Raw genomic sequence first — 12,057 nt, 5'->3', positions numbered from 1 at the left:
GTGAGGAGGCATCTGAACTAGAGCTACTACCATGCTTTTCTTGCATTCTATGGACACGAACTTGGCAGCAGAGAATCTCAGAGCATCCAGAACAAAACCAAAACCAAATAACCTTCCCAAAACCTCTCCCCTCTGAATTCAGATGCACAGCATCTACAATCCCCACTGCACCGGAGGCTGGCTGTGGTTTTCCTTGTATTGGCGTTTGGATCCCTACTCCCCATTAGCACGACTAACACCAGTCAAGGAAAACACACAGAGAAAGCAGTGTCAATATACAAGATAAACCCTCACAGCAATTGCTCCCTCTTCCTCAGCTTCCCTACTTAATTATTAACTATTGAAGTCCCAATCCCTCATCTCTCTAGCACAACAGTTCCAATTCCTGTGTTCAGCCCTCCTCCCAGCTGTGACAGTGTTTCCATGAACAACTCTAGGCAAGATGATCACTTAAAGACTACTGTCATTTCTGTGGCAAGTGGAGGCCACAGCCAGCTAGCTCACCCTTCACCATCTTCCTTTATTCCCATGTCAGACCTAGGGCGTGCTGATAAAAAGGAGAGGGAAGAAAGGAACTCTTGGGGTTCACTATCATAAAAATAGATGGGCATGAAGAACCTCACGTCCAAGTGACCATGGGCAGGGGAAGGACTACGTTGGAAAAGGCCAGGTAAAACTACTGTTGCCTTTGGCTATTTAATGCCTTGGCATCTATGGTCATCTCATAAACAATCACTGATTGCAAAAGGCAATCATTCAAAGGGTAGGGAAAACTGAGAGGAAAAATACCAGGGTGGAAATGAAATGTCATTTCACAAGAGACATGACCATTCTGGCAAAGCTGTGATGGCCAGGGTCACTCTCTTGGCTGATTACAACTGAGAAATCCCAGAGATGGAGAACAGAAAAAAACTCTAAAGCCCTAGGCTGCTAAATGTTCTTCACACTACATCAGTGGTGCAAGGGACCGTTTCTTGACTATTTCTTTGTTCCTAATCACCTACCATTAGCAAATATTTCTTATGGCAGCTCCAGTGGGAGAAAAGTCTGAAGAGTTATTCTGGTTGCTTCTTGTTCTCAATGGTGCAAAGACATGACTGTGTGTGTCTGTCTGTCCAGTTTTATTATAGAAAAGAAGAAGCCCTTCCTTCACTTCATTCATGTCTGTGGAGCCCTGAGAAGCTAACATCTTCATAAAGATCAAACTGACTTAGGAGCTGTAGGGATAATTAGAATTTGGTCATTAATACATATTAGGGGTGGGCAGGGGAAGACTTCTGTGCTTATTTTAAAACTTGTATATGGCTGAATATAAAATATCCAATGATGAAATAGTGAAATATTTTTGTGAAATCCCTGTGGACACCTAGCAATATTCTCTTTCCTAGTAAGCAATCTCCTCAATACATGAGAATATATGGGCATTTGAAACTTGGATAATGAAATTATATTTCATTGAAATAAATATGAAATTGAAATACACCAAGGCTGTTTTGCGTAACTGAAGGAAAAGTCCAACTTCTCCTAGTTTTCGTGAGAATAATCCTTCACAATGCAACATGAAAAAAGAAAGTGTAACAACTGAGTCAAGAAAGTTGTACAGAAAAAGTCCATAGTGAAAAGCATTTTTCACTGTCCTCTTGAAAAGCCTTTTTTTTTTTTAATGAAATATGACAAATTTAAGACTAAGTTGTGTAATTTTTCAAAATTTTCTTTGTGGGTCTTATGACAGCCAAACTAAAGAAAATCTTTTAATATTAATTTCAAGCTCATGATGAAAATTTCACAGGCTGCACTACACCAAGGAAGCATTCAGCAGTATAAATTGCCTGCTCTTTCATAGAAGAACTTTATAACCACTGGAAGCTCTCCTGCTAAAAGACCTTTCTGGCACACAAGACTATATTAGTAAAGATGTCTCTATAACTTCTGGAAAATTAAAGAAAATACAGCCTCTTTATCCTTGTCACTCACAGCAGGGAATGGATGTAGAAACAAGCTCTACTTGATACTCTTCTACTGTAGAAACAGCACTCTTGTGATGCTGGGTTTTCCCTGCTGGATCTCTTATGGCATCTCATGGGCCTCAGGGTGTCCACACTGTGGATGTGACATTTGATTTACACACTGAAACTCCCTCTGCAATGAGCAGATGGATTGGCTCCTCTGAAGCCTGTGCCCTGTTTAAAATGCTTCTCTTGGGAGGAAAAGGCCCATTCCTTTTGTGGGGCTGTTTTTCTCCACTGAGTTTCAAAGGGCTGAAGGTCAAGCAATTGATTTCAGCCCGTAACACTGAAAATGAGGATGCCAACATCTGTAAAAGTAATCTCACCCAGAGCTTTCTCCAGCTAAGGGATTTCAAGGCTTATGGGGTTAACTTCTCTGCAGCTGTGTTAAACTATTCTCTTGTTCCCATTGTGTAGGATATACAATTAAAAAAGACTTAATGTAAAGGACAGGCAAGCAAATAGCTTTGCCTGCATTGTAATAAACACAGGAGAGTTGAAAAAGGGTTTACCTTTGTGAAGCAGCCGAAATCAGGCTTCTCACATTATTCACCTTGATTAAATACAAGTATTTCAAGTAGATTAAAAAAAGCATGCAAAAGAGAAGGTATAATTTTCCCTCTTTTATAATATGGTACTGTATTCCTAAGGTCGATTTACTGGGTTAAATTTTCAAGAATGGAAATCATCTGTACACAAAGAGGAGTATGCATGCTCCATGCCTCTGAAATTCAGGCCAAAATATCAGTTTAATAAAGATGCTCCAAAATGGAAGCAAGTCCTGTGCTGTCAAACATATCTGTATTTGAGTCCTGAAAACACTGATACACAGGCCCCAGGTGGCTTCAAAGGAAATCTATAGCAGAGATGGAAACATCTCAATATAACATTTTAACTGCAAGATCATCTTCCCTTTAATGAACGTCACAATTACCCAGCTAAACAAATAATCCTTAAGACACCACGACAAAGGAGGCCCAGTATTGTGCATCAGCACTATCTGATTTACTGTGAACTAAAGACACAAGCTAGGAGATGAAAGTGCCTCTAATTGTTTTGACAAAAATCTCACAATACTGGGTTTTGGCTTTGAAAACTTCATCTGTATAAAAGGTTCCTTGTACTAACTTTCCTCAAGAGACTGTAAAGATTAACGAGATTGAGGGATATGAAAGAAGAAAAAGATCAAGATAGGCTAATTAAGTTTGGGAGCATCTCTAGGGGAACTTCAACTGACCTGCTGGAAAATAAGCACAGCAGACCTGAGTCCAAGACCCGTTCACTCTGCCTTGCCTCTCAGCTCCCCAGGCTGGTTTACATCTACAAAGCACAGAGAAAGAATCACCAGTGAAGGATGGCAGCGTAGAGCTCTTCTGGCTCCATCAGATGCTGAGGCCAGCCCACAGACCCAGCCTTTCTGAGAACTGAAGATGGGTGAAACACAAGAACTTTGAGTCAGGTCAGAGTGCCCTGCCTGTATATTTTGGTTGTGGCCCATCCTATTGTACCAAACAAGATCCCACAGTTAAGGAAAACATAACCATTTCAGTTATCAAAAAAATTAAATAAATGTAATGCATTTGTTATTGTAATTTTGAATTGCATATATATATTTGTTTGTGGATACATGTATAGATGATAGCTATGTTTTCTGTTTGTCATTCCTTCTCTGTTTATACTAGCATGCATCTCAGTGACAAAAGGTAACAAAAAAAAAGAAAAAAGAAGAAAGGAAAAAAAATTAATAAAACTGTACAACATATCTCCTTTTTCTTTTCAGTGAAAAGAAAATCATATTAAGTTTCCTATCAAAATACATGTTCAAGATTATTTCCATGTCAGTTTTGGATTGAATGTTTTGAACCAGCTCTAATCATAATGTGTGAGTACAGCATAAGGATCTAATTTCACAATGACAGGTTATAATAGACATACACAAGTACCTAAGATTGAAAGAAACATTTTATTATAATTGAAAAAAGCATGGTAGGAAAGCATTACCAGCTTTTCAGTTCTTAACCATTCAGTCTCAATGGTGCATTAATGTATTTAATACTAACCTATATCGCTAGCTTTTTTAACAGACCATAAATCCCAAGAAAATCCAACATGGTTTATATAAATATTTTTAGTAAAAATATCAGTATGGTAAACAGATGTGAAAGTTTGAGCATTTCTGAGACCTTCTGTGTGCTTTGCAAGATCCTCTTGCCCCCATGACAGGATGTTAGTTCAGGGGCAATCCCAACTGAAGTGTTTGCTGCTTTCCTTTGCTCAGCTATTTTAGAGCACATATTCATCTTGAAATGAAGTCTATCACTTCAAAGACAAAGTCTGTCTGAACCAGCTTCTTCTATGAAATTATAACAACTTCAGCTCTAAGAATAGGAACATTTTTGGCAGATCTGGATGGATGGATGCATAAATGCATAATCATTTGACACAGAAAGTAAGACAATGTCTTGACCTACGTCTCTGGTTAAACCTCTTTTTAACAGAGCCATTTACTACCTCCTTTATAATCAGACATTCAATATGGTAAGGAGAGAAGGGAGATAAAGTGATCTCTGAAATATGACTGCACTGCTTTGGCGGCTGATCAACACACACTGGAAAGTAGAACAGTACACCTGCTTAGGCTTGACATTTCATCTCAGAGTTTATCATACCCATGTCTAGTTCAAGGGACACCATTTTTTTATCCTCAACTTTCCCAGAGTTTGATGTCAGAGGAAGAAATGGCCACAGAAAAAATAGGAGACTACCAACCAGTGATCCACACATTAATAGCAATCCTTTTTTAATAGAAGACTATTTTGCACACCATTTTGAGACAGTGGGTGGAAATAAAAATTTTAAAAAATCACATGGGATCACATAGAAATATAGCCACATAAAAATTTAGGTTTGAAGGAAGGTGGCAGGAAATAGGCTCTTGGTAATTTCCAAATTATTCATTCTTCTGCCTACAAGGTTACTGTAGTGCAAACACTGAATTTCATTTGAAAATGCATGTAGTGCTGTCTGATTCAATAGGAAGAATTTCCAAGAAAATTAAATGTCAGAGCAGCATGGCTTATTGGTTTTACTCAATGTAAATTCACTTTTTATGCAACTCTGAATAATAATAATGCCCTAGTCTGTGTCAACGTGATGTCTACAACTTAGGGCTTTGGAGAGGGGGACTGAAGGCAAAAGAAGGAGAGGTAGGGTAAGATGACTGGGCAAGATGCTAACCTGGCACTGACAGAGATTTAGCTCTACATGACAGGTCTGAAGCTTTAGAGAGGATTTAGCATGCAGATCACTGTGTGTCTTATTTTCTTCCTTTTCAGTTTGTGCAGCCAGCAAAACTGCTACTGGCTAAACAGCTCATCTTCCCTCCTTCAAAAGGTTCACTGGCATGTACAGAGGTGCAAGCAAGCCAGAAGGAAAAGCATATGAACAAAAAAGGGAAATCTCAAAACACCAGCATCTAAAACCACATTATCCTGTCAACTAAGATTATGCTCAGATGCACAGCTTATTCTAATAGGTTAGTGAAAACCCTATTTACTGCCTGGGACTGTGAAGTTCTTCCTCAGGTGAAGTTCTCCCTCAGGTGAGGCCCACTGACCCTGAGAGGAGATTTCAGTATAGATTCAGCACCTGGCTCAAGATTCATAAAGCAGTGCAAGCAAATGCCACAATTTGAAGAAGGTTGCTCTTTTTTTTCCTGACAGGTGTAAGGAAGAGCCTAGACAGGGAAAGAATAGGACTGCTTAGGTGAAGGACTGATAGGTGGATTCAATAAATAAACATGTGCCTAAATAGCTGACTAGAGCTAAAATGTGATGACCATTTCAGGTGTGTCAGATACTTTCTGCTACACTACAACTGAGATGGGCTAAGCCATTTTCTGAGCTGCTGACTGCAAATCCAGAGTAATTCCAGTGACTCTGTCCAACCACAACTGGATTCAATATGAAAATGAACTGAAGAAGGAAAATGGGGAAGAGTGGTCTTGAACAGAACAGGAGAGGATGTGAGGGAGATCGGATTGTTATAGCAGGATTTTTGCAGGTACAGACTTCAGTGAGACACTCTTCTCATTGTGAAAGCTAATAGAGACTATCTTCTATTTGTTCATCTTTAAAACCTTCTCTCTCCCTTTCTATCCTTCTCTTTTCCTACTAAAGAAAAATTTTTCAGTGAAACAGAGACAACCTCTTCCAAGTCCTGCTTGATTGCACCATGGCTTTGCTTCTACAGGCTGTAAAAAGTTGGGGAGAACATGCTGTTTCTTTTGGGTGCAATGCACTTCTGAGCCATGAGTTCAACATTGCAAGGACAAAAACGGGAGATGTCCAGCTATAGGTGTATTGTGTGACATGGTTTCCACCTTATCCCCAAATCAGCTCACACAATTTGAGGCCACCCAGGGACACAATGAAGGATCATTTTCAAATAAAATTGCAGCTTCTCTCTGCTTCAGGAGCCCCTGCCCCTGTATGCTAAGATTGTCACAACAGTTACAGGAGACATGAATCAATATGAAGGAATGAGAGCTCTTTTGGTGCAACTATCCTGGCAGTGCAAGAAATCTGCCCTGGTTATGGTCTGTACACACTGTGACAATGCAAATAATACACTCACATACCTTGATTTTTAGTCTAATATCCAGCCTCACTCGGTGAAAGAGCAAGGGCTGACTGCACACATTCAGCAAGTCAAGGTCACAACAAGAAGGAACTTCTGTTTGCTGCATCTCTGCCTCAGCACGGATGGCACTGGGCAGTCCAACAAGACTGAGGTAAGGGCTTGGAAAACCACCATGGTTGTGCCTAGGGCAGTGGAAAGCTGGCTTGGGGAACTGGATTCTGTCTCTGCCTCAGTGCCTAATGCCAAGGGAGTCACAAAACCCAAACTTCATGCAGGCAGTCATTAATTGCATCTTTGTTTGCTTAGAGCAGAGCACGGAACACCTGCGCTCTGAACTGTGGAAGCATGGAGCAATTCCAACGGTGATGGACTCAGCAGAAGCCAACTCCAAAACAAAGAGAGGACAATCCAATGCTGTTTCTTGAAAGTCAGGGCATGAACATCTCAAGTTGGGCATCTAAATTAAATGTCCTTTGTTGACATTATGATTCTGTGCATAATTTTCCCCGGTGCATAATGTCATTTCACCTTATCGGCACATTGTGCAGATAAATTCATTAATGTTTTTAAAGTGCTCGGATGCTCCAATAATGAGAGCCACAGAAGTGCTCCCCAGGAAATTAATAACTCTGGCTTCAAAGCTGGCTTTGAATGATGTACAGTTACAGGAAGAAGAGGTGACATAATGAACTACTATGATAAAATAAAATATTGATTCATCTGAGCAGTGTTGACTGAAATCTCTCCATATTTCAGAGAGCTTTGCTTTGACCCTTAAAAGGGCTTTTAGGTGTAACTTACACAGTTTAAAAACACAAAGAGAAAATCATAAATTTAAAAAAATTAAAATAAAAACAATCCTCCAGAGAACTGGAGCCTTTTCTGTTCTGAGCTCAGACTTTAACCCTTGAGCTGACAACCTGACCTTGCCTTACTGCTAGTCTGGTCCCTGCCACCAGAATCCTGCCCACCTCTTTCTCCTGTGTATTGGTTTCATCCTTTCTTAACATCCCATCCTCTCCTCCTCAGCACCCTTCTGTGCCTTCTCTCTTTGCCTCACGATGTTATCTCCGCATATTAATAATCTCTTTGTCCCTTTCCTAGCTTCCCCTCCATGGGGACCATATCCCAGCCCTGTCCTTTCTTAATAATTTCAATACCCAAGTCATTTAGGCCATAGCCACAACCTTTGTATCTCCCTCATCTGAAGCATGCTCCCTACTGACCAAATCCTAGCACAGCTGAACTGCAAAATTTGAAGAAACATACATGGATAAGGATTTTTCAGACCAGAAGGCAATCTAATGTGGCAGTTTTCCACTAATATGAGTAAAGCTCTAACCTTGACTTCCACTCGAGAAATCTTAGTCTTTGTCCTGCATGGTCCTCTCTCCCCAATAGATTTCAACTTCCTGATCTGTGATATGGAAATTCCACATAATAATACAAGGTACTGTAATGTGATCAAACATGATTATGTCCCCCCGTTTTGTTAATTTCTTTTTCTCTAAGAGACTAAATTATTTTCACTGAAATTTAAAAAATTACAGACTAAAATAGGCATCAGGCAACCTTTACCAGACTCAAGGTTAATAGAGTCCTTGTCTATATTTTTCTGCATTCAGGAAGACTCTGACCCATCAAATCAGCAAGCACTCAAGTCTTTGCAAGGCGACAGTTAAACCATCAAGGGGAAGTCCTGTAGATAAATGTGTCTAATTCTTCATATGCTTCACTCCAAATTCTGTGAGCAAACTTTCTGGCTTCTGCTGGACCATATACAGAGAGGTGTATTATGATTTGAAGGATTTACCTGAAGCATTCTTTAATCTCCTTCATATTGAAAGAGATGAATGCAAATCCTTAACTGAAATATATTTAAAGAAATCAAGTAAAATAACATATGGAATACTTTTGCAATAAATGCATTAATTGTATGCAAACTGAATTAAGTCTTTTATTAGCATGTAATTGGGAGAAATATTAATACATTATTTTAATTTGAAAAAATCATAAGTTAGAAGCTTTGAAACAGAAAGCTGCATAATAGCAGCTTTAACATTAAGATGTCATTGTAAAAAAGAATGCATATAATGAACTCAGAAAAATAGAAATATAACTGCCTGATCCTTTCCTTGTTTCCTGTACATCTGCATTGGAGTTTGTCTATTGCTATTCAACTAGCTAATCATCATCTTTTGTGTGGTGTGCCTGTGTTTTTACTCCAAGAGGCTAATCTGTGAAGACATCTGTTATTTGGTAGATAATAGGCCATTTCAAGTCTCAAAGCCCTGCAAGGCATTTCTGAAGAAGGAGAAGTAGATACATCTGTTCCCACCAGGTAGGAGTACAACTGAGCATGCTGGAACACAGCAGAACAAAACTTTCACTTGCTATTTACCAGAAGGCTAAATGCACATGGAACAATGCAAACAAAGAGCAGTTCTGGAGTAGTTTGTTAAGGCTGGGAGTGAGATTGACTTTATATAAACCATTTAATGTTTTCTTGGAAAAACAGTGCATCTCACACCAAAGAACAGTGGGATTTGTCATAGTGATCCTGGATCTATAAACCAGGCATAGTCACAAAGGCAGTGGTCCACTGAATCTGATGTTCTTTTTTGGGGAAAAGTCAATATTAGACATTTTGAGGGCAATGTAGATGCTTGATTATTCACTTGGAAAGAAAATCTTGTGCCATTATTCTCTAATAACTTATCTGTATGTACCAGTTCTCTCTGGATTCCAGGGGAAATATACTACGTCTGCATTATCTATGAATCAACTGCAGCTTTGAATAATCCTCCTTATCACAGACTCAGGAAAAAAAACCAGGACATATCTTTATGTTAGAATGCCTAAGTAACTTAGCACACAGCACCTGAATTGTGCAAGCTTCCATTTCTTAAATCTTCATCACTCTGTCAAGTCTTTCCCATTGTGCTATGAATGCAGATGAGACCCAGATATTCAGATTTATCTTACCTAGGGTTTGTGATGCTTTTACTGACATCTGCTCTGAATGCAGGCTGGCCATGCAAACAACACTACAGATGAGAGTAGGAGGACAATTCATGTATGTGAATTTAACATACGTGGAAGTTCCTTGTATTTACACTTTGGAACTACAGTCTGGTATTTTCAGGGATCCTCAATGAAGGGAGGAATGATACATCTGATTCCATGTTCTTAGGAGGCTAATTTATTATTTTATGATCTAGACTATATTAAAGAATACTATACTAAACTATACTAAAGAATACAGAAAGGATACAGACAGAAGGCTAAAAGATACTAATAAAAACTCATGACTCTTTCTTCAGAGTCTGACGCAGCTTGGCCCCTGATTGGCCAATATTTCAAAATAATTCACAGCAGAAACCAATGAACAATCACCTGTTGGTAAACACAGTCCAAAACACATTCCAAAGCAGCAAAGCACAGGAGAAGCAAAACAGATAATTATTGTTTTCATTTTCCTCTGAGGCTTCTCAGCTTCCTAGAAGAAGAATCCTGGGCAAAGAGATTTTTCAGAAAATATGATGGTGACACTGCACTAGTCACAAACTGCAAATTCAAGGAGTAATGTGATTTCTTACTCCAATTTCACCTACTGGTGAATGGTTTTGGAGAACCATTGCTACACAGGAGTTAAAATTTTAGCTTGTTTTTTGACTGCCTCAGAATACTGCAGATAGCAATAGAATACTACAGTGATAGCAGAGTTGATGCAGTGTTGCCCCAACCTTTGATTTGTCAACTGTAGAAATATTAAGCTGAAGAGTGACATATGATGTTGACACTTTCTGATGGTGTGTACAACTGAAAGTGTTGTTCAGTGAGATGAGTTAGATATTTTTCACACCTCAATTTTTCTTTCTTTTATTGAGATTTCAGATATTTGACCACTCTTCTTGGATGGAAAAGTGGCCTTTCAACTCTTTTCTCAGAAAAATAAGGCTCCTTCCAGTGTGATGGTTAAGCTAGTTATCCACAGCCTAGATAAGTACTTAAACCATCATTCTGCTGAGTACTCTAACATAAGGCTTCCTTCCCTGCCCTCCTAGATCTGTTTTTCCATTTTGTATAACTAAGACACAAAACCTAAGTCTCCTTTATGTAATGAGAATGTTCTGAAATCTCCACTAAATGGAAGGATGAGTTTATTTGTCTCTCTCTCTGGCCATGAACACCAAACTATTTCTTCGAGACAAAACAGCTATAGCAGGCCTAAAATGCGCAGATTGACGGCAGCCTATTAATTTACACTTTAGGTGAAAGAATAAAATGACACACGTAGATTTAAAGCTCAGATAGTTATTTCCTCTCTCTATTTCTTGACTGAGACATCTATGTATCAACATTAACAGCCTGAGATTTGTGTATGCTCATTTTATCAGAGATATTAAGCACAGGGATGCAAAACCGCTGAGCTAATTCTTGTGTTGAGAACATTTTGGCTACGGCAAGAGTCAAGAAAGACCACAGATGCTGCAAATGATTAGCAGGTGCCCTGAAAGCCTCCCTGTGTGATGGAATGATTCTAGTCAATGTCACAGTGTGCTTTCACCTTTAATATATGCCATAAAAGCATCCTGAATGCACATTCAGTCTGTTTCTCCACATGAAGGGCAGAGTTTCAAGCATCCTAAAGGTTTGGGAATGGCAGAAACTGTTGCTCCTAGATACCATCTACATACAAAGAAGTACCTCCCCAAGGAGCCAAGAGCTGCAAGACACCTTCACCCCACACATCAGTGTTACAGCTACACAGCCTTTTGCAGATAAGCACAGACATATTTTACTGACAATGTGAGCTGGCTGAAGGCAAGAACCACACAGTGTGGCACTATGCTCTAGGGAATAAATCCAGCCCCCTGAGAGAGCTTACTGGATCAAGCACAGCTAAGGTACCTACAGGGCTTCCCATTCACTGGGGAAGTCAAGATCAAAGTGAACTCAGACTGGTCTGCAAAACTCCATCAAAGGACAATGAATAGGCAGGAAATCCTACTCCTGGGTAAGAGATTTCTCTGTAAAACATGAAGTAATAGTTCTATGTGCAAAATAGATAGATCCTGGAAGAAGTGAATTATAAATTCATGGCATGAAATGTTCTGCTGATGAAGAAGGAAACTTTGGAAATGTACTTATAACAAAAAAGATCATTATTAATGATATAAAACACAATATATCACACACAAGTTTCCCAGCAATGGTGCAAATATGGTTTATACAGTTGTGACCTCATCAGTGGCTATTCCTCTCTACCAATGCAGGATCCCTGCCCATTAATTCTTGCTTTGCAAGACTCCAGATATCTTCTCCAGGTGTCTGGAAGAAATATTATTCTGTTTAATGGCAGATTTGAGGCAAGGCCCATCTTTGGGAACCTTCTGTAAGCCATTTA

The 12,057-nt window shown here is 39.3% G+C and overlaps 1 protein-coding gene across 3 annotated transcripts in view; it reads right to left on the bottom strand.

Moving 5' to 3' along the window:
* TMEM108 (transmembrane protein 108) overlaps positions 1–12,057 on the bottom strand; it is a 172,942-nt gene that overhangs the window by 90,732 nt on the left and 70,153 nt on the right. Inside the window, exon 1 of one of the 3 annotated variants that reach the window (XM_059482722.1) lies at positions 3,244–3,328. The exons of the other annotated variants lie outside the window; for them this stretch is intronic. The gene's annotated coding sequence lies outside the window, so the exon portion shown is untranslated. Of the gene's footprint in view, positions 1–3,243; positions 3,329–12,057 lie in introns of those variants that run through there. 3 annotated transcript variants of the gene reach the window in all.

The sequence above is a fragment of the Ammospiza nelsoni genome, chromosome 1 (genome assembly GCF_027579445.1).
Source record: "Ammospiza nelsoni isolate bAmmNel1 chromosome 1, bAmmNel1.pri, whole genome shotgun sequence".
NCBI lineage: Eukaryota > Metazoa > Chordata > Aves > Passeriformes > Passerellidae > Ammospiza > Ammospiza nelsoni.
Note: the sequence above shows the minus strand (reverse complement) of the source record. Positions and strands in the feature narration are given on the sequence as shown.